The sequence below is a fragment of the Aedes albopictus genome, chromosome 3, assembly GCF_035046485.1.
Source record: "Aedes albopictus strain Foshan chromosome 3, AalbF5, whole genome shotgun sequence".
NCBI classification, from domain to species: Eukaryota; Metazoa; Arthropoda; class Insecta; order Diptera; family Culicidae; genus Aedes; species Aedes albopictus.
The window spans coordinates 351,566,930-351,591,346 of record NC_085138.1 but is presented as its reverse complement, the minus strand read 5'-3'; the positions used below and the strand labels follow the sequence as shown (position 1 = coordinate 351,591,346).

Below are 24,417 nucleotides of genomic sequence, written 5' to 3'. Positions count from 1 at the left end.
AAACGCTTCGTGTATGCATTATGTTTCCTCTCATTTGAACCGGTTGGATAGCCGAGTGGTAGCGTGCGAGCCTGGTGATCTCAAGATTCTTGGTTCGAATTCGGTTGCCAACAGAACCTTTTTTTAATTGTAAATCGGGTCCATGGTAAAATTGAAAACATTAATCTGTTGAATTGAAACGAAACTCAGTCTGCACAAATCAAGTGGCGTTGTGCATTTATTTTGACCCTCAGAATAGTAATTTCAACCGCAAGCCACGCTATGTCTGAACCAGCAGATTATAAAAATTGAATGTACATCGGATTTCTTTCCGCAGAACATCAGTGTTCAACCTATATTTTCATTTGCAGAAGGTTTAAAAATATTCTATCGGTGAAAATTTTTCCATACATTTTTTATGGGAGAGAAATTGGCCGAAAACGAGAATTTCATGCAAATTTGTATGAAAAACAGCTAAAAAGATGAAACAATCAAAATTTCCCCGATGAAATATTTTAAAAGTTTCTGCATATGATAATATAGCATGAATTCTGATACTCTGTGGAAAGAAACCCGATGTACATTCAATTTTTATAATCTTCTAGTTCAGACATAGCGTGCAAGCCGTCTTTCAGTGTATGCTGACGACCTGAAGCTGAATTTCGTGATCAAGCAACGTCAAGACGCAGTGTTTCTACAACGACAGCTAGAAAACTTTGCCGTAAGGTGTTCTTTAAATCTGATGTCACTAAATAAGTCGAAATGCTCTGTCATTTATTTCGGTCGTAAGAAGTCCATTTTCTACTTTGACTACACTTTTGGTAGGTGTCCAGTTGAAGCGCGAATCGACAGTCAAGGATCTATAGGAGTTCTGCTTGACTCGAAACTGACATTCAAAGACCACGTCGCCTATGTCGTGGCGAAAGCATCGTCGCAAATTGGTTTCCTCTTTCGCTTTGCCAAAAAGTTCAAGGACATCTACTGCCTGAAGATGCTATATTGCTCAATTGAGCGACCCATCCTGGAGTACTCGGCAGTCGTCTGGGCCCCTTATTACGACAACGATTTTCAACGCATCGAAAGAGTTCAGCGAAAATTCATTCGTTTTGCGCTACGTCATCTCAGATGGAGGAATCCTCTAGTATTGCCAAGCTACGAGAGTCACTGTCAGCTTATCAATTTGGAAACTCTTAGTGCAAGGCCAAAGTCAGCTTTATTGGAGATCTCCAGCAAGGTAACATCGATTATCCCACTTTGATCCCACTCTGCTTGGAATGCTGCATATTAACACTCGTCGACGTAGTCTGAGATCTCAGCCGCTCCTCAACCTTCCGTCAGCAAGCACCAACTACAACGCTCACGAGCCTATTCGTGATATATCTCGTTTGCTTAATACTTGTTATTTTATATTTGATTTTAATGTATCGCGTGAGGTCAATAAGTGTAGTTTTAGGCATGTAAATAAATCTTCTATATATATAAAAATGTAGCGGCATACGTGGGACCGCGCATAACTTGCGAACGGATGGTCCGATTTGGGTCGTCTAAGTTTTGTTCTGTTAGTTTTCACCCAAGGAAGGTTTATGAGGCCAAAAACATGGGAAAATTGAGAGTTTTTGAAAATCGGGTTTTCATACACTTTGAACGGGGACTTGGGCGCTTGGCTAGGGACTTGAAACGTAAAAAAAAAACGCAGTAGGCATTGAGTAGGTAAGACAAAGTTTGCCGGGGACAGCTAGTAAATTATAAAACAACAATTTTGTATGTTACGCCTTACAATAAAATTCGCTTCACTTTTTATTAGTGGAAAATTAACAAAATGTGTTTTTTTCTACACCGGATGGTCAACACTTGTTATATTTACCATATATACTATCCACTTCAACGTTAGTTTCTTTTTTAATGTTTCTTGATTTTTGGTCCAATGTCACCCCGACTGACAGTATTTTTTAAACAGCGCGTTAAGCTTGGTATTCAGAACTCAAGAAGTGCTTTTCTTGAAATTTTTGGAGCTCGATTATAGAATCAGTACATACATACATATACGTAATTAAATGCAGGACAAATTTTGATCGTTGCTAAAACTTCATCATTACCATGTTATTTTCTAAACTATTTAGAGACTATTTTTACTCGGGTCTATAGAACGATTAACATGAATTGAATCGACGAACGATGAACTGAACGTGTCTCACACACTCAAACTTGAACTTCCCTCACGAGGAAAGCAATGAATAAAAACCCTTCTATAAAAGCCCGCACTCACGGCTCGGCTCGTTCACCGTGCCAAAAGTATAAACAAAACGCGCGTATTACTACCACTACCGTAACCGTTATTTCCCACTGGACGCGTTGTCGACTTTGCGTGTGTGAGTTTCCACTACTGCATGCCGGTGGAGGATGAATGAAAACACTGCGATCCGGGTGGGTGGTGTGCGTTCGTTCCAATCAGACAGTGTGCGGGCGAATGAACGGTTCGTCGTCTGTCTGCGCGGTCAAGTGCGAATGAGAGCCAGAGTTCGCATGAATGACTGGTTGTGTTCTGCTGTGCAAGTGAATGGTGTGGTAAGTCGTGTTTGAGCCGTGCTTCGAGTCGCACGTACGTCCTCACGTTGCTCCGCGTGTGTAGTGTACAATTGCTTACTCTGTTCTATTTTTAAGTGGCTTTAATTATTGTGATTTTGTGGGCGGCGGCAAAGAAAGACAATAGGGATTGGGGCGGTTTGTGATTGGTAGCTGTTTGATAAGGGCAATTTTAGTAGCAACAATCCGTTCCGTTAGTCCGCTAACGAGCAATAATGACCGATGGTAATTGAATTAAGCAGCTTGCGGTGCGCACTTAAGTCTGCGGCTGGGAAGAAGCAAAGAAGAGTGTAGTGTGGAAATGTGCTGTTCGTATGTGTGATGGAACGTCCCAGCAGTGAGAAGACGTGTATCCACCACAAGAAGTAAAATCTCGTCGATGGATGAGTCCGGCGGCCGTCGTCTTGGTCGTGGTCGCCATCGTGTCGGTTCTTCGTAGTTATCGGATCTTCTCGATCTCTCGCTCTTGGTGGCGTACGTGTGCAAAGGCGATACACAACAACAACGCCCCGGCGCGGCGCGGTTGTTGATAGAAACCGTACATGTGTGTCTGCTGGAGGAGCTCCAGCCAGCCCGATGGATGGTGGTGTGTTCAATCAGTCCTGCCAGCGCGTGTGTATAGTTATTTGGTTTGACGAGAAGTATTAATATGTGAGCTGCCAAGGATGGTTGAAGCAAAATATGAGCTGTGAACAAAACGACTAAAATAAGGATTACGAGATTTTTTGTTGAGATACTTCATGAACCAGGATAAAATGTTCTGAAGATATCGGCTATAAACCAGAAACAGTGTTGTGAACATAAGAGTTTTAAATAGTATGGAATTGTATCATATTTATCGGTAAGTGCATATTATAATGTTATTATTGTTTATTTATAAGAACAATTTCTGCGCACAGTGGTAGAGTTAACCCTTTCCTTCCCACGACTTTGAACGACTATATCTATGCCAAAAAAGCGTTTCCGAAAAAAGTCGTAGAACAAAAGTTATTGCAAATTGGCTAATTTTTTCGAAATCAATAAAAAAAATTTTGGTTGTATACCAATAGGTTTTTGATTGTTTATCAATAGTTCAACTATTGAAACAAGTAGTCAGTAGTTGGGTCAACCTTATGAGGTTATAACCATATTTAAAAAATTATTGCATCATATTTATCTAATTTCGTTTGTCCGGAGTTCGTCGAAAATCGATGGTGCTCTAGAGCAACCATGGGAAGTAGAGGGTTAAGAAATCAATTTTCTAAAAAGTTCATCTGTTCATTTGGGTATATAGAATTTCATCATTCCTACGGAAAATACTCCTGATTTTTTTCTTGGTTATTGATCCAGGACTGCCTATGGCGATTTCTCCAGATGTTCTTCCGGAAGTTCTTGTAGCAGTTCTATCGAGAATTCCTCCAGAAAGTCCATCAAAAATTCTTCCACGAATTCAACTGGTGTCCCTTACGGAATTCATTCCTAGAATGATTTTTTTTGGTATTGAACTCAAAAACTCAGTTAAGGAACTCATTTCAGATTTACACATGTTACCTGTCTATCCTAGCAACTTCGCTCAAAACTATAAACCTACAAGAGCATTGAAGATACATTCCAAATTATGAAACCCTTTTAGATCAGTGCCATCAGAACAATACCTACCATAAAATTGATCTAGATCAAATACTTCAGATCTATATCAAAACTGAAGACATAGAAGTATGGTACCAATCAATTTAGTGCTGAATTTGTGCAAGATTGCAACCCTTTGCATATAAAGAATTATAGAAAATCATCTAGAAAAATAATCTATTTTTTTTTCAACTATAACAGATCTAGATAAAAATCGAAAGCGTGAAATTTTTGTACCAACCAATCCAGGGAACTTTTCGTCATATCAGAAATAAAACTGATCTAGATCATTTACAGCAGATCTAGACTAAAACCGGAGACGTGAAAGTGTAGTACCAATCGGTTCCGAAAACTTTGCCGAAGACTGCATTCCTCTAGGATGCATAGCTAGAGCTCCAGAAAGTCATGTAGAATAATAAAACTTATCTAGATAAATTACAGCAGATCTAGGTCAAAGCTATGGATGAAAAAGTGAAGTAATAACCAATCCAGAGAACTTTGCCGAAGACTGCAACTCTATAGGATGCTTATCGTGGATTCTATAAAACCATATATAAAAACAAAACGCGAATAGCTAAGAACACAACTTTATTGCCTTACGTATGGTTGGCTACTAACTGCCGGTTGTTTTGCTGGATATCTATTGTACAGGTCGTCAGTCAGTGTTGTTTTAACCTGTGTTATCAGTGTGTTGTATGAGTGTTAAAACTGTGTATAGTGGTGTTCAAATAATTTTTGTGTATAACAGTTTTAGTTTTACGTGTTTGAACATAGGCCTGAGTTTTAATCCATTTCAAATAATAGTTCAAGTTAATAGAATAATCTAATTAGCCAACAGTACCAATCAATATAAAACACTTTGCTGAAGACGTGAACCTTCTAGGATGCTTATCAAGAGCACTAGAGTACATGCCGGTCGGGAATCGAGTTCATTTGTAGCTAGGGATGTTCAAGATAGTTACGCAAATTGTATACTACCTCCACTAGCGTGCACAGGGGGGGGGGAGCAAGGGGGGGCACTTGCCCCCCTTCTATAAAAAATTATATGCACCATTTTTGCAATTCTTGCACCTTGGATCTTATCACGCAATGTTGAGAATCACTGAGCCATGATGCACCATTGACACATACAATTTCTGAGTATCTCATGCACAACCATGATGTTCTCAGAATCAAAACTGCTAAACTCACGCACCTGCTTCTAACTAATCAGTGATGCCAGCACCATATTCGAATAACATGCACCATTTTGGCATTTCGTATCCCAAAACTGTATTCCATGTACGTGAACCATGGTGACTTCGGCACCACATTGAATTCTAAGCACCATTTTTGCAATTCGTGCACCTAGCCATACAAAATAACGAGTATCACTGAATAACAGTGACGACTAACACAGCACACTAACATCATGCACCCTCTTCAAAGCTTTCAATACACCATCATGATGTCCACAGAATGATCTAGGTATCCACGTATTATGATGATCGCATGAAATGGCTTTTTATCAATTAAGTATCTAATACCTCATACTGATATGCACCATCATGAAACTTCGTGCACCATCACAGGTCTTTAAGCACCATTTCAGCGTTTATCATATCATCTAGGCATCTAAAGCACCGTAATGCCGTGAGCATCACATAAAATACATTTTTTTGTATGCTATGTACCATTTTTGCAATTCGTGCATCTAACCATATTGATAAGCTTTGAAAAACGGTGACAACTAATGCATCATCTAGCATCATGCACCTTCTTCAAAGCTTTCCAACCACCATTTTGGCATTCACTATATCATCTAGGCATCTTATGCACCATTATGATGTGGTTCACAAGTGAATTTGATGTACCATTTTGACATTTCGCATACAAAATAGCATTCTTTGTTCCTGGTCTATGTTGATATCTGTGCCGTATTGAGTTTCCTGCACCATTTTTACAATTCGTGCACCTACATATGGTATTTATTGAGTAGTATAACTGAATCATGGTAAAACTAATGCACCATACAAACATCATGTAGCTCCTTTGCATTTCATGCACCACCATGATGATCACATAAATATCTAAGCACCATCTCACGCGTCATCTAAGCATATAATTCACATTTGAATTTCATAAACTCCATTTTGTCATATCGTACACCAAATTGAATTCCATGTACCTGATCCATGTTGAGTTCCGCACCACAATAAATTGTATGCATCATTTTTGCAATTCTTGCATTTTGGATCTAATCACCCAATGTTGAGAATCACTGAATCATGGTGGCAACAAATGCACCCCTGATACATACAATTTCTTAGTATCTCATGCACACCCATGATGTTCTCAGAATCATTTTTAGGCTAATCTCACGCACCATCTTTTAACTAATCAGTGATGTCAGCACCATATTCGAATAACATGCACCATTTTGGCATTTCGTATTCCAAAACTGTAATCCATGTACGTGAACCATGGTGACTTCGGCACCACATTGAATTCCACGCACCATTTTTGCAATTCGTACACCTAGCCATACACAATGTCGAGTGTCGCTGAATAACGGTAACGACTAATACAGCACACTAACATCATGTACCTTCTTCAAAGCGTCCACAGAATGAACTAGGTATCCACGCATTATGCTGATCTCATGCACTATCTTTTAATCAACTAGAAATCAAATGCATCATACTGATATGCACCATCGTTAAATTTCATGCACCATCCAAGCTTTCCAAGCACCATTTCAGCGTTTATTATATCATCTAGGCATCTGATGCACCATTATGTTGTGAGCATCACATAAAATACTTTTATTATGTATTCTATGCACCATTTTTGCAATTCGTGCACCTAACCATGCAACATGTTGATAATCTTTGAATAACGGCGACAACTAATGCAGCACACTAGCATCATACGCCTTCTTCAAAGCTTTTCATGCACCATTTTGGCATTCATTATACCATCTAGGTATCTTATGCACCATTATGATGTGGTTTACATTTGAATTTGATGCACTATTTTGGCATTTCGCATACAAAATAGTATTCCACGTACCTGGAACATATTGATTTCTGTGTCACATTGAGTTTCCTGCACCTTTGCACGAATTACATGTGCACCTCAATATGAAACATGACGAGTGTAACAGAATCATAGCTAATGCACCATACATACATCATTCATTCCATGCACCACCATGATGTTCACAGAATCATCCAGGCACCATCTCACGCACCATCTTTGAATCAAATATGTGTCTAATTGCGAAATAATGCACCATCGTAGTGGAGTAAACTCTGGAGGCATTCCTGGAAGAAACCCTGGAGAAATTCCTGGAAGAATTTCTGGAGGATTCTCTGAAGGCATTCCTGAAGGAATCCTTGGGAGAATGCCTGGAGGTTTCCTTGTAAGAATTCCTGGAGGAACTTCTGCAAGAATGTCCGGAGGAATTTCTGTGGGAATCCCTGAGGAAATTTCTGGAGGGACATTTCGAGGAGTTTCTAGAAGAATTCCTGGAGGAAGCTATGAGAAATTCCTGGAGAAATCCCTGACGTAATCCCTGGAGGAATTCCTGAAGGAATCCGTGAAGGAATAACAGGATGAAACACTGGAGAGGATTTTTTGGAAAAATTCCTGCATGAATTTGTGGAAGAATTACTCGAGGAATTCAATGACGAATCCTTGCAGAAATAACTGGAAAAATCTCTGGAGGAATTTGAGGAGCAATTTCTGGAGGAATCAGTGGAGTCATTCCTGAAGGAATTTTTGGAAGAATCCGCGAAAAAATTCTTGGAGGAATTTCTGGAGGCATGCTTTCAAGAATCATTGAGAGAATTGCTGGAGGATTTTCAGTAGGAATACTTGGAGGAATCCCTGGAGACATTCATAGAGAAATCCCTGCTGTAATCCTAGGAGGAATTCCTGAAGGAATCCGTAAAGCAATTCAAGGATGAATCCTCGGAGAATTATTAGAGAAACTTCTGGAAGAATCCCTAGAGGTTTTTCTGGAGAAATTTCTAACAAAAAATGTAGGAATTCCTGGAAGAATTTCGGGAGGATTTCCTGAAGGAATTCTTTGAAAAATTTCTGGAAAAATATTTGCGGCTTCCTGAAGGAATGATTAAAGGAACTCCTCGAGCAAAAGAATTCCTAGAGGGATTTTTGAGGAATATCTAAAAAAATCATTGATGAATCCCTGGAGGAATTCCTGGAGAAATTCCTGGCGAAATCTATGGGGGAATACCTGATGAATTTTTTCGGAGAATTCCTGGAACAGGTCCAGGAGAAGTTTTTTTTCTGGAGAAAACCGTGGATAAATTCTTGTAGGAATACCTAGAGGAATTCTTGGAGGAATCCATGAAGAAATTTCAAGATGGTTTTCTGGAGCAATTAATAGAGAAATTTTTATAGTTGTCCCAGGAAAAATTTCTGGAGAGATTCCTTGAAAAATTCCAGAAAAAAATCCTGAAAAAATGTCATTCCTACATCCCTGGAGAAATTTCTTCAGGATTTTCTGGAGAAATCCGAGCAGGAATTCATTTAGGAGTCCTTGCAGAAATTCCTGGAGGAATCTCTGTAGAAATTCCCGAAGGTATTCCTTCGGAAGGGAAGTAAAGCGTGGGTCCCGAGATGAACTAGCCTAGGGCTAAAAATCTCGTTAATACAGATAAAAAAAAAGATGGAATTAACGAAGGAATTTTTGCAGGAATAATGGAGGAGTTCCTGGAGGAATTTCCGAAAGAATTTTTTGAGATTTTTTTTTGCGAAACATTCCTGGAGAAATTCCTGGATGATTTTCTTGAGGAATCCCTGGGGAAATTCATGTTTGAATTCCGGGAAGTATTTCTGGATAAATTCCTGAAGAATTTTTTTGTGGAACTAGAGAAATTCCTGGATAAATTCTTTAAGAAATTTCTGGACAAATATTTAAAGCTTCCCGGAGGAATGTCTAGAGGAACTCATCGAGGAATTTGTGAAGGATTTTTTTTGAGTAATTTCTGAAGAAACTCATGGATGGACTCCTGGATGAATTCCCGACTAAATTCCTGGAGGAATCCATGGAGAAATCCCTTAAGGAATTCCTAGAGAAATTCCCAAAAAAAGATCCGGGAAAAATCCCTGCTGTAATCCTAGGAGGGATTCCTGAAGGAATCTGTGAAGGAATTCAAGGACGAATCCCTGGAGAATTCCTAGAAAAAAATCTGGAAGAATCCTTAAAGATTTTTCTGGAGAAATTCCTGAAAAAATGAAGTAATTTCTGGAAAAAAAATCTGGAGGATTTCCTGAAGGAATTCTTTGAAAAATTTTTGGAACAGTTTCGGGAGAAGCTTTTTTCTGGAGAAATCCGTGGATGGACTCTTGGAGGAATGAAGAAGAGGAATTCTAGGAATACCTAGAGGGTATCCATGAAGATTTTTTTAGAGAATTTTCTGGAACAAAAACTAGAGAAATTTTTATAGTTGTTCCAGGAGATTCCTGAAAAAAATCCAGAAAAAAAAATCCTGAAAAAAATTCTGTAGAAATCCCTGGAAAAATTTCACGAGGAATTCCAGAAAAGTTCCGGGACAAATTTCTTCAGGATTTTCTGGAGAAATCCGAGCAGGAATTCCTTAAGGTATCCTTGCAGAAATTCCTGGAGGAATCCCTGTAGAAATTCAAGATGGAATTACTGAAGAAATTTTTGAAGGAATGAATGGAGGAATTTCTGGAGGAATTCCCGAAAGAATTCTTTGAGGTATTTTTTGCGATACATTCCTGGAGGAATTCCTGGAGAAATTCCTGGATGATTTTCTTCAGGAATCCGCATTCTGGGAGGTATTTCTGGATAAATTCCTCCAGATTTTTTTGGAGGAACTCATTTATGAACTCTTAGAGGAATAACTAGAGAAATTCTTGGATGACTTCTTTAAGGAATTTCTGGACAAATATTTAAAGTTTCCTGGAGGAATGTTCTCGAATTAATAAAGGATTTTTTTGAGAAATTTCTGAAGAAACTCATGGATGAATTCCCGAAGAAATTTCGGAGGGATCCATGATGAAATCTCTGGAGGAATTCCTAGAGAAATTTTCGGAAGAGATCCGGAAAAAAATATTTTAGGATTTTCTGGAGGAATTAGTCGAGGAATTTCTGGAAGAATCCCTGGAGACAATATTGGAGGAATTCTGGCAGAAATTCTTAGAGAACTTTCTGTAGGAATTCGGGCAGCAATCCCTGGAGGTATTTCATGAGGATTCCATGGAAGCATCCCTGGAGGAATTCCTAGAAGAGTTCTAGGAGAAATTGATTTAGGATTATGTGGAGGATTCCGTGAAGGATTTCCTGGAAAAATTCCTGGATGAATGCCTTGAGGTATTTCTGATGGAATCCATGGAGGGAGGAATTTCTGAAGGAATTCCTGAAAAAAATCCTGAAGAAATTCCTGGGGGAATCCATGGAGGTATCCCTGCAGGAATTCTAGGAAGGGTTCCGGGAAACATTCCTTTAAGATTCTCTGGAGGAATTCTGACAGAAATTCCTAGAGGATTTTCTGGAGTAATTCCTGGAGGTATTTCTGGATGAATTTTTGAAGAAATTCATGAATAAATCGTTGAAGGAATGAATCCCTGAAGAAGTCCTTGAGAATTTCCTGTAGTATGTCCTGGAGGAATCCGTGGAAGAATTGCTCGAGAAATTCCAGGAGGAATTCCTGGAAGAGTTCCGGGAGAAATACCTTTAGGATTTTCTGGAGGAATTTGTAGAGCAATTCCTTGAAGAATTCCGGGAAGTAATATTGAAGAAATTCTGGCAGATATTCCTAAAGGATTTTTTCTAGAAGAAATTTCATGAGGAATCTCGGGAGGAATTCCTGGGGGTAATTCTGGAGGAATTGCTGGAGGTAATTCTGAAGAAATTTTTGGAGTATTTACTGGAGGAATTATTTGGGGAAATTCTGGAGAAATATATGAGGCTCCATGGAGAAATTTCTGAAGGAACTCCTCGAGAAATTTCTGAAGGAATTTCTGGAAGAATTTCTGCAGGATTTTTTTAAGAATTTTTGAAGATTTTTTTTAACGAACCCCTGAAGGAACTCATTGAGAAACTCCTAGAAAAAGTTCTTGAGGAATTCCTTGAGGAATGCAAGGAGAAATCCCTGTAGTTCTGGTGAAAATTCCCAGAGGATTTTTTTGAGGAATCCCTGGAGGAGTTCCTGGTAGAATTTCTGGCGCTCTTCCTTAAGAAATTTCTGAAAGAATTTTTGCGGAATTTCTGAAGAAATTCATGAATGAATCCTCGGAGGAATTCCTGAAGTTATGCCTTGAGAATTTCCTGGAGGAATCCATGGGGCAATTTTTCGAGGAATTCTAGGAGGAATTCCTGGAAGAGTTCCGTTTCATTTAGGATTATCTGGAGGAATGCGAGGATCAATTCTTGGAGGAATCCCTAGATGAAATATTGTAGGAATTCTGACAGTCATTCTTAAAAGAAAATTTCAGGAGGAATCTCTGGAGGAATTATTGGAGTATTTACCAGAGGAATTATTTGAGGAATTTCTGGTGAAATATATGAGGCTTCCTGGAAAATTAATGGAGGAATGCCTGAAGGAACTTCTCGAGGAATTTCTGAAGGAATAACTGGAGGAATTTCTGAAGATATGATTTATTGCATCCCTGGAGGAATTCCTGAAGAAATTTCAGGAAAAAAATCCTGGAGAGATTCCTAGGGGATTCCGTGAAGGATTCCCTGGTGGAATTTCTCGCGGAATCATTCGAGGAACTCCCGGAATTCCTGGAAGAGTTTTGGGTGAAATTACTTTAGGATTTTCTGGTGGAGTCCATGGATGAATTTCGGCGAGAAATCTCTGGAGGCATCTCGGAGGAATTTCTGGAGGAATGTCTGAAGGAACTACTCGGGCAAATTCTGAACGAATACCTGGTGAGATTTTTTGAGGAATTTCTGAAGAAATTTATGATGCAGGAATTCTTGGATAAATTGCTGGAAAAAATCCTGAAGAAATTCCTGAAGGAATCCGTGGAGGATTTCCTGGACAACTTCCTTGCGGAATTCCTCGAGGAATTCTTGGTAGGGTTCCGGGAGACATTCTTGGGGAACTCAGGCAGAAATTCGTAGAGGATTTTCTGGAGGAATGCCTGAAGGAACTGCTGGAGGAATTTCAGGAGTCCTTCCTCGACAAATTTCTGAAAGAATTCCTGGTGGAGTTTCTGGAGGATTTTTTGTGGAATTTCTGAAGAAATCCATGAAGGAATTTCTGATGAAATTAATTGAGAATTCCCTGAAAAAATCCATGGAAAAATCCTTGGAGAAATTTCTTGAGGAATACCTGGAAGAATTCTGTGAGAAATTCCTTTAGCATCCGTGGATGAAATATTGGGGGAATTCTGACAGACAGACATTCAGGAGTTTTCCTAGAAAAATGTCAGGAGGGATCTCTGGAGGAATTTTAGGAGTATTAACTGGAGGAATTTATTTATTTATTTATTTATTATTTAACTCGCAGCGTAAGATTTACATCTTTTAATTGCTACAAAGTATTGAATACTGGAACGCGTCATAGCAACAACAGACTAACAATTACTAACACAAATTACAAATACAAAACTCAAAAATAAACTAATTAAAATACACTTTGCATTGCTTCTTAAACACTAAAATAGAATTCATTTCCTTCAAGAAATTCGGTAGAGTATTCCACAAACTTACACCTCTTACGAAAAACGTACTCGCATATTGGGATGTACTATGAACAGGAATAGAAAAATTTCTACTTCTGTTACTCCGTAAAGGCCTCATTTTCGCGTGCAAATATTTAGGACATTTGGTAAGAATTAACTTATGCATGATAATACAAACACGTGCCTTGTAAAAACCAGTAAAAGAGTTGCTCAACAGAGAGCATTGCAGGTGCGAAACATGGTCAAAACGATTAAGGCTGTAGACAAAACGAATACATGAATTAAGTGCAACTCTGAGTCTTTGCTGGGTACAAGACGTAACGCCGGAAAACACAAAATCACAAGATAAAAAGTATGGTAATATGAAAGATTTGAACAATTTCAATTTTATTTCTACGTTCAACACATTGGCTTTGGAATAAAGAGTCCTTAAAACACCATAAATTTTACCTACTTGACCTAATACATATTTATCCCATTTGAACGATTTTTCAATTGTATAACCTAAACTGATAGCTTTGTCAACAAATACCACTGGATCATCACCAATTAAAATTCTAGGAACATCTGAATTATTACCGCGGGTAATCAAAAGAGCATTAGTTTTACGTGCATTTAATCTAAGAGAATGCTTTTCAGACCATTTCCTTATAGATTCAAGATCCTCGTTGATCATACGCTCAATTGTTTCGATGTTGAAATTTTGACAATTAAAATACAACTGTACATCATCGGCAAATAAGTGATATGAGCAGTGCCTGATAACAGATGGAAGATCATTGATGTATAAGCTGAAAAGGATTGGACCTAAAACCGAACCCTGCGGTACACCTGAAGTAACATCAAGGAAGCTAGATAATATCCCATTGCAAAAAACGGCTTGTCTGCGGTTGGTCAAGTAAGAACAAATTAACTGGACAGATTTTTCACAAAATAGAAACTGATGCGCTAGTTTTTTACAGACCATTGAATGAGAAATTGAATCGAATGCCTTTGAAAAATCCAGTAATATCATTATAACTTTGTTTCCTTTATCAAGAACAATACCAATGTCATCACAAATCTTGATCATTGCTGTTTTGGTACTGTGTCCTGGACGGTATCCAGATTGGTATTCGGAGAGTAGCTGATTATCTTGAACGAAGGTACAAATTTGTTTTTTCAAGATTCGCTCGAAAGCCTTCGATAAGGCACAAAGTATACTTATAGGACGCAGATTTTCAAGTAAATTACTATTATTTTTCTTTTTTATTGGAATGATTTTAGATAATTTCCATGCATTCGGATAAACTGAAGATTCAATAATACAGTTGAATAAATACGTTATAGGCTGAAGGAGCAATGGCAAAATAAATTTGATAAATTTAAGGACAAGGTATTTGGAGTACATTGCTCAAAATTTCTAGAGCACCGTTTTTTAGAACCGTTGAACGGATTTGGATTAAAATGCATCACGCTGTTGACAACCACTGAACAATTGGCGTGATGCATTTTCATCCAAATCCGTTCAACGGTTCTAAAAAACGGTGTTCTAGAAGTTTTGAGCTATGTATTCCAAATACCTTGTCCTTAATGGGCAGTTCATCAAGACCTACAGCGTTGGAATTTACTTCAAAAATAGCATTAATTGTGTCGTATTCACCGATGTTCTGGAAAGTAAAACCATCAGGTACGTCAACAATACTCGCAGCCACATTCTCAGTTCGTGGGGAAAAATGTTGATGAAAAGACTTATTGATTTCTTCTGCAGTAAAATCAACATCGACACTAGATGAGCGAGTGGAGAATCCAAGTTCGCGTAGTTTTAACCAAAGTTGCCGCGAAGGCATTTTTATATCCAACTGGTTATTGAAATAATTACTTTTAGTTTTAGTTACTAAAGAGTTAGTAGCATTTCTGTGCTTTTTAAAAGTTTTAAAATCATCTTCATTTCGAGTGAGTTTCCATTTTTTATATGCCCGATCTCTGTCAATCATGGCCCTCTGTATTTGTGCATTGTACCAGGGATTTCGCTGGGCAACAGTATTTCTGATTCGTTTTAATGGAACACATTTATCGTGAAGAGATTTGATATTTTTATTGAATACACCTATTAAAGTATCTGGATTCGTATATGAATAAAAAAGATCCCAGTCAAGGTCATGGAATTCGTTGATTACAATATTAGGATTCACGTTCTTGTAATCTCTATAGTAAAAAACACTTTCTTCAAACGTTGTGCTAACATCAACTGAAGCAAAAATAAGATCATGATGCGAGATATTTGGGACACTAACTTGTCCAAACCGTAGGATCTTGTCTGGGTTATTACTGATGATTAAATCGAGTTGTGATGCACCATACGAATGGAAAAAAGTTGGCTCTTTACCAATAGTTTTCATACCAAGCGCATCGAGGGTATCTAAAAAGCGATCAGTTTTACCACATTGCTTCAAAATGTTGGTATTAAAATCCCCCAGTAATAAAACCTCATCGTACAGATGTCCAAGATCTGTTAACTTGTGGAAAATCAAGTCTGAACATTCCAAATCAGAATGATTATAAAAACTACCAATCAACAGTTTCCTATTGTTGAGCAAAATTTCACAAAATATGAATTCAATAGTGTGCTCACCAATTATCACATGGGATGCTTCAACTGTTTTATATTTCAGCCGTTTCTTCAAAAAGACGATCAAACCACCTCCAATTTTACCAGAACGATCATTTCTAATCGTGTTGTAGCCATCGATATGTATAGTATTCGTATCAATCTTCTCATTTAACCACGTTTCGTTCACGCATGCAATATCTACGTTGGATACACTCATAATTTGACGCAGCTCATCAAACTTAAGCATATCCCTAGCACACAGACTTTGAACATTTAAAGACATAATCGATAACTTATCCGCGACGAACATAGATTTCATCACAATACCAGGTAAACAGATATTCGCAGAGGTGTTAGTGTTGTTATTACTACCCATTATCAATGAAAAGAGTGTAAAAGAAGCAATGCTGTGTATAATAACTATCTTCATAAAACATTATTCAAAACCAACCAAATTAAACAAATGACGCAAATAAAACTCTAAATTGCAAGTAGAAATTACGTGTAGCAACATTATTTTTCACAGTCTTCGAATATAAATTCAGGTATTGACAAAAAAAAAACTCTATTTGTGATTTAGTTCTCATGAGTGATTCCAGTAGCCCAGCAGACAGCAACAACTCAGCCAACAGCAACAACCACAGCAGCAGCATCCAACTTCCAGTAGGCGGTATCCTTTGACGAAAATTTACTTTTAGGAGAGGATACATGGATTGACTGCGGGATGGATAGGAAGGAAAGAGAGCTCGTGTTGGATAGGTTGCATATACAGGGTGTTAGGTTCCTGAGTGCAAACTTTTTAAAGGGTGATAGAGGACCATAAATGGAGAAAAAAATTGTTCTACGCATATGGTCAAATCTCAACCGTTACGTAGTTATTGAACTTCCCATGTTTATGACTCTTAATGCCTTAACTGAAAATAACTTGAAAATGGTCAAACTTATCGAAGTTTTTTTAACCGTGTTAGAAATATTATTGAATTTTCTAACAAATGGCATCTTTGAATCGATTGGTTAAGTCAAATAACTAAGTTTTCTAGAGCAAACTAGCTAAAAATAATGTATTTTTATTGGTTTTTGTCAATTATCTTTGAAACATGCGTAATAAATTAAAATTATTTCTTTGGCAAAATTGTGGCCCCTGTTACACTCTACAACTCGTTCTTTGACACCAAACTTCTAGCTCTTATCGTTTTCTTGCAATTTTGATTTGAAATGTGCGGCACAATGCGCAAAAAAGTGCTTTCCATGACAGTTGCAAATTTATGATCTGAAATACGATGTTAAAATCAAAATTGCAACAAAATTATAAGAGATAGAAGTTTGGTGTCAAAGAACGGATTGTAGAGTTGAACAGGGGCCACAACTTTGTCAAAGAAAGAATTTTAATTTATTACGCATGTTTCAAAGATAACTGACAAAAACCAATAAAAATTCACTATTTTTAGCTATTTTTCTCTAGAAAACTTAGTTATTTAACTAAACCAATCTATTCAAAGATGCGATTTGTTAGAAAATTCAATAATCTTTCGAATAAGGGTAAAAAAACTTCGAAAAGTTTGACCATTTTCAAGTTATTGCCAGTTAAGGCAATAAGAGTCATAAACATGGGAAGTTCAATAACTACGTAACGGTTGAGATTTGACCATATGCGTAGAACAATTTTTTTCTCCATTTATGGTCCTCTATCACCCTCTAAAAAGTTTGCACTCAGGAACCTAACACCCTGTATTTACTTTTAGGAGAGGAGGCAAGGGAAATACTTGGATCGGATTGAGAGGAATTAGAGAGCATTTATTAGGAAAGGTTAGAGCTGTTCTAGTATGTTGATGAGATGATCCACGGATGATATAGGCATCGCGTCAGCCTCTACGGTCTTTTTGATCCATATTTCCCCATTTCTGGAGAACACAGAATGCAGCTTGCCATCCTTCCTAGCCATAAGTGCTTTATTTCTGATTTCTCTTGCGAGTGGTGTGAGGTTCTCGTTGACAAAAATCCTATCGCAACTCTTGAACCCTATCTGGTCAAGGGTGAACGATTTCATGCGAAGGTATTTGTAATAGAAATCGCAACGTTGGTTTGTTATTGCGAACTGTAGGAGGATTTTGTAGTTTTTCCCAATGGTCATTGATTGCTTCGACAGTCGACGAATGTCCACGAGAGGTGTGTTGGTGTATCCAAGCTCGTTGCACCATACATTGAAGTACTCGACAAGGTTCTCATCTTTCGTATAGGGTACACCCTAAAACGAAAGTACACAGCGAATGAGTAACTTGCAAAAAGACAAAGGATTTTTCACTCATATTTGCGTACGACTGGATCAGCACAAAAAATGTGCTGATCCGGGTTTACACAAATTTGCTTGAATTTTCACACAATTTTGCATGAAATCTTTTGTCTTTTCGATCGCTGCGTGAAAGTTACTCCTTGCTCTGTGTACATCGATCTTTCCGTGTACACCACTCACAATGAGATCATTTGAACACTGCGAGCGGGAGAGGTTCGTTGCCGTAGAGCGTATCGCCTCCTTGTTGAGCTGAACCGATCGGTTAAGATCGCTGATGGATTTGTCCAGTTGAGCACGCATTAGATCCAGTTCTGATTTTATTTCCATCTTCACATTCTGCATCCCATCGTTGATTTGTTTTGCCAGCTCTTCTTTTGTATTATCCAACTTGTTGGAAATCCACTGAGCAAGCTGAGCGACAGACATTTCATCGGTGCTGTTGAATGTATCTTCTGGCTTAGGGCGTTTCGTGGACGCATCCCTTCTGGTGTTCATCTTGATGAATTACACCGCCAACCGGTACAGACGAGAAGATTAACAGTCCCCGGAGATAAACGGACCAACTATTTCGAGTTTCTGACACACTTCACAAAGAGTTTAGGCACTGGAAAACACTGCTATCGACAATAAAGTAGCTTATCGATCAGTCATGCACTACACGGTGGATTAAACGTTTGTAATTACTGCATAATTTGAGAATTATTGCGCCAGCACTATGCCACTACATCTGCTCCATTTACCAGTGTTGCCAGAAAAAAATTCCTGGGGGATTTATTTGAAGAATTTCTGGAAAAATATATGAGGCTTCCTGGAGAAATATCTGAAAGAACTCCTCGAGGAATTTCTGAAGGAATTCCTGGAGAAATTTCTGGAAGAATTTTCTGAGGAATTTCTGAAGAAATTCAGTAATGAATCCCTGGAGAAATTCCTTAAGAAATTTTTGTAAAAAATTCTTAAGAAATTCCTAGAGGATTGCTTGGAGGTATTCCTGGAAGAGTTTTGGAAGAAATTCCTTTAGGATTTTCTGCAGGAATCCGTGGAGGAATTCCTGAAAGAAATCACTGGTTGCATATTGGAGGAATTTCTTAAGAAATTTCTGAAGGAACCCCTCGAGGAATTTCTAAAAGAAAATATCTGGAGGAATTTCAGAAGAAATTCATTATTGAATCCCTGAAAGAATTTCTGAAAAAAAATCCTGGAAAAAATCCTGGAGAAACTACTGGAGGAATCTGTGGAAGATTTCATGTAGAGATTCCTCGCGAAATTTTTGGAAGAGTTCCGGGAGACATTCTTTTAGGATTCTCTGGAGAAATTCTGGCTGAAATTCCTAGAGGATTTTCTGGAGAAATCTCTTTAGGCATTTCATGAGGAATTCTTGGAGGATTTTTTTAGGAATTCCTGTAGGAATTTCTGGCGTTATTTTTCGAGAAATTTCTGGAGGAATTTGTTGAGGAATTTAAGAAGGATTTTCTGAAATGATTCATGGATGAATCCCTGAAGGAGTTCCTGTAGAAATTCGTTGAGAATTTCCTGGATAATTTTCTGAAGGAACTCCTGAAGGAATTTCTCAAGGAATTCCAGGAAGATATTCTTCAGAAATTCCTTTAGGATTTTCTGGGGGATTCCGTGGGGCAACTCCTAGAGGAATCCCTGGAGGAAATATTGGGGGCAGACATTTCTAGTGGATTTTTCCTAGAAGAAATTTCAGCCGGAATTCCTGGAGGTAATTTAGGAAGAATTCCTGGAGTATTTACTGGAGGAATTCCTGGAGGAATTATTTGGGGAATTTCTGAAGAAATATATGTAGATGGCAATAAGGATTCCGATCAAAATGTTCTATCTAGGAGTTCTGACATTCTCCTAGCATCATTGATTGTCTAGGATCAAAATTCTTTCACAATGACAATATTTTTTTCTATAATTGATAATTTTCTAGATATTCTCCATTGTATTTGATACGTTTATAAAATTTTATAAGAGTCGAGATAATGACTTCATATTTAAGTTTCGTATTGCCTTGAAATCATTACCATCCGAAGCCTTCTCTAGAATCCCAATATGAAGTACTTTGTGATGTTGGCACCACAACATGTTGAAACCCCTACTTGGGAATTCATATTGCGTGTAACACCATCATTCTATTTTGCACCATGATCATACATATATTGCACCATTATTATAGTGCCCCCCCTAAGCAAGAACCCTGCGCACGCTAGTGATACCTCTACAGTTTTATCAAATATACCGATTTCTAGTCATTTTTCGTGGCCACCACTAAATCTTGGCATGCAAATAAAAAAAATACGAGTTTTTTAAAAAACGTCCCTTACTCACGCTAGTCTGGGGGAAAAATGAGCATCCTCAAAAATATATTTTTTGCAAAACATAAAAGTAGAAGAGTTGGGTAGAAGATCCCTTAAAAAAATAAATCGGATCACAGACGGCTGAGAACGAGCTGTCCAAACTTTTAGTTCCCACTTTTTTCCTATCACGGTATTAGGAGTGTTAAGACTGCTAATTTTATAAAATAGTAGTATTTTTTTCAAAAATGGCTTAACAATTATAGAGTTTTACGACTGTAAACTTCATGGAAAGGGGGATGGCTTTCTCAGTCTTCGAACCAAGAACGATTTTTAGCTACATTTCCTACGTTTCGGCCTAGGGATTTGGCCTTTTTCAAGGTTCGCTAACAACACGTAGTAAGTTAGGTGAAAATCCCAAAAAACAATCAAATTGTATCCCACATTTTCTACTACACAGTGCATGGAAAGCAACCTAGAAGAGCATTCCTTATGCAAATACCCTAAAAACGGTAGACGGTAGACACTAGTATGTTTTTATCAATTTTTATATGTTAAATGTTTAATGTTGAAACAGCGACCCTTGAAAAAGGCCAAATCCTTAGGCCGAAACGTCTGAAATGTAGATAAAAATCGTTCTTGATTAGTTGGCTTAACAACATTCTTCACTGATGTCTCTGGAATCTCCTATAAAAGTTTCTTCGTGAAGAAGTTACTTGAGGAGTTCCATCGACGATTTCTCTATTCCATTTCGGAAATACCTCCAGAAGTTCATTTGTAAAGTTCTCAAAGAGTTCCATCAGAAAGTTTTCCAGTTTGAAATAACCTTTAAGAGTTAATTTGGTAGAACATTCAGAATTTCCTCCAAGAATTTATCCCGAAGGTCCTTTGGAAATTCCATTAGAAATTCTATTGCGTGTTTTAAAAAAAGTACTTTCGAACACTTTACTAAGAATTACCTCAGAAGTTAATTCGAAATTTAATTTTCTTCAGCATTGTTTAGGATTCTTTTAGAAATTCCTTTTGGATTTTCTTCATAAATTTCTTTTAGAAGCCAATTTGAATTTTTGTTGGAAAATTCTGAACAGTTCCTTTGGAAAATCCTTCAGGTGTTTCTTCGGTAGTTTCTCCAACTGTTTAAGCGATAATTTTTCCAGATGTTTTTCCGGCAGCCTCTCCAGAAGTTAATTCGGAAACTCCTCCAAGAGTTGATTCGAACATAATTCCAGCACTTCATTTTCCAGGATTCCTCCAAGAACTCCTTTAAAAGTTGCTTCCGGAGATCCTACGGAAATTGCTTAGGGAATTCTTTCGGTTGTTTATCTGAAAGTTCCTCCGCAGTTCCTTCCAAAGGAACTCTTAAAGAACTTTCCAAAAGTACTGCTGCAGCATTTTTTGAAGGAACTCTACTAAACTACTCAAGAATTTCCTGAAGAAACCGTAATTCGTTGAGAAATTTCAGAAAAGAAGCTGAAGGAATTTCAGAAGCACCTACTTGAGAAATTCCCGGAAGAGCTGCTGGGGAGTTCCCATTGTAACTTTTTTAGAAACAGCCGAAGTAGGGTATGGGAGCATATGGGTATGGGGATCTATTTTGGGCACTTGCTGCTATAACTCAGTCAATTTTTAATCAATTGACTTCAGTTCTTGTACCGTAATCCGGGGTCAAATTGATCTCTTCAAAATAACTTTTGCAGATAACATTTGTAGCAATTCAAATATTGGCAAAATAATTTCTGCAAAACCAGGCCCGGGTGGATCTCCTTGAAACTACGTAACAGAATTTTGTTCAACAAATTTAAACTTTAAGTTATATAAATAACTTCGAAAATCAAAAATTTGAATACGCCATTTGGGGGGAAATTGATCAGCATGCAATTGAACATCGGTAAGAATAGAAAATTACTTTCTCCACTAAATATTGAACACGAATAATGCGTTAAAACTCATTCAACTAATGGATTCGGCTGTTCAATTTTTAATTTAAATTTTTCAATTGACCATAAAACGCCTGTAGGTATGCAATTTCCTTTAAATCAGTTTTTCAACCAAAAACTACACTTTTGAAACTAATTCATGTCCAGAATACTTAGCTACATCCCATGACAGTTCTCAAACTGTTAGCAGTCGAAAACAGGTACGCTACAGCAACCGTGCTGTCAGTTTAGTTGGTAGCATTATAAAATATTGCAAATTTATAGTATAGTTTTATAGCAAATTCAAATCGAAACATTTCAAACAACGTAGGGTAAAACTAGAATGTATCACAATAAAATTAGTCAGTAAGAATCGAACCTTCGAGAAATAAAGTTCTTTCCCAAAACGCCTAATAAAGCGAATCCAGAAGTGTAGAAGAGTAGTTTTTGTGTGGTGAAATCTTGTGGTGTCCAGTTCCTCCGATAGTGACCGGCCCCGGTAGTGTTCTACCCGTTTGTGATCCCAATCCGAGCCGGAAGCCACGATCCTGCCCTATCATCCCATCATAATCAAGGTTCCACAAAAATGTGAACACAGAAGGTTTACAGGTACTCCTATTGGCAATCGATTGTTTAGTACCAAAGGTTTTGGCTATGTAAAAAACACATTGGAAAACCCTTAAAAAGTAATACACGACTAACTTTTTCTAAACACTGAAAAGTCCACACCCATCTCTAGATATCTATTAACTAGATGAGGAATAAATTATATGATCATAACGACGTGTTTAAGTTGCTAATATGGAACTACAATTTGGTCCGCGTATGATCAATTTCACCTCGCTGATCAATTAGACCCCGGTTTACTGTACATGGCTAGATACTGTAAATATCTCACCGTGTCCCAAACATCAAATCAATCAGTTAAAAATTGATACCTAATGACACCAATCACTGATGTGTAAATCCGAAATAGCTTTTGGAGAAATTATTTTAAGTACTCCTAAATGATTTTCTCAAGTAACTATCTCCCTATGTTCTTGGATTTTGGATTAAAGTGGCTACGCAATCATTAAATACCCATATAAACTCATCAGTCGATCCATTAAAAGATTCTTCTGAAAAAAATCTTGGAAGAGTTTTAGAAATAATTGCTGGAGAAATGTCCGAAGGAACTCCTTTGGGAACTTCCAAAGGAACACACGAATGAATTCCTAGAAAAATTCCTAGAGGAATTTCCGAGAATTTTTCGGCAAACTCCAGAAGTAATTTTTAAAACAGCTTGTGGAGAAGCTACCGAATGAACTACTAGTGGATTTTCCTTAATAATTTCAGGAAGAATTTGTATTTGGATTTGAACTTGCAGAAGGAATTTCAGTAGGAATTTAATTTCAGAGCTATTCGAGGAATTTCCATAGTCACTTATGGAAGAATTTCTAGATTAACACATGGAAGGATTCCCGAAGAAGTTTCTGGAGGAGTTTTATATGAAGCTTCTGGATAAATTCCCACGAGTACTTCTGAAGGAGTTCCCGAAACATATTTCCAAGAAATTTCCAAAAGAACTCTTGTAGGAATTCACAAGCGAACTATTGTAGGAAATGCTCGTGGATTTTATGAAATTTTCTCTGAAAGAATTTCTAAATGAACTGCTGGAAAAACTGCTTAAGAAATTCCAGAGAAATTTTCATATGAACTCCGTAAGAAACTCTTGAAAGAATTTCAACAATAACTTCTGAAGAATTTCGGCAATTCCAAAGGAATTTCCAGAAAGATACCAGAATCCAACTTTAGGGAGTTCTTACTGTAACTCGTGGAGGAACTATCGAAGTAGGCCCTGTAGAATTTTCAGATGAATTCTAGAAGAGATTCCAAGAGGAATTGTTGTAATTCGCTAATGAACTCTTGGACAAATTCTCAAAGGAATTTCTGAAGGAACTCCCAAAGGCACTTTTAAAGAGGAGGATGATCGATATAAATCTGGAAAAATTATCAGAAGCATATGTTATTTTTTTTTTTCAAAGGAGCAGAAACTACCAAAAGCGTTCTTGAAGAATTTTCCGGAGGAACTTCTGAAGATATTTCTAGAAGAACTCCTGGACAAATTTTTGAACACATCAAGAAATATCCGTAAGAACTAGTGGAAAAATTTCCGGAGGAACTCTTGCAGGAATTTCCGAAAACCTTTTAAAGTAATTGCAGATGGAACACTTATGTAGACACTTTTGAAGAAACTTCTGTAATTTTTTTCAATGAATTCCTAGATAAGTTATCGATAAAACTTGAAAAGAATTAAAAACAAACAAAGATCTTCTGCAAGAATTTCCTAAGGAACTCACTGTGATGAGCTTCCAAATGAACTCCCAGAAGAATGCTCGCAGAAATGAAATCCTGAAGGAACTCCAAATGCATTCATGGAGGAATTTTCAGAAAACCCTTGTAGAAATTCCTGAAGCAATTTTTGGAGGAATTCTCGAGGAA

At 37.6% G+C, this 24,417-nt stretch overlaps 1 protein-coding gene across 1 annotated transcript in view; it reads left to right on the top strand.

The window, feature by feature from the left end:
- The first annotated feature begins 2,436 nt into the window (after window positions 1-2,436).
- Window positions 2,437-24,417, top strand: part of LOC109432670 (low-density lipoprotein receptor-related protein 6) — a 193,182-nt gene continuing 171,201 nt past the window's right edge. The window contains exon 1 of the mRNA XM_029874899.2: window positions 2,437-3,403. The gene's annotated coding sequence lies outside the window, so the exon portion shown is untranslated. The remainder of the gene's footprint in view (window positions 3,404-24,417) is intronic.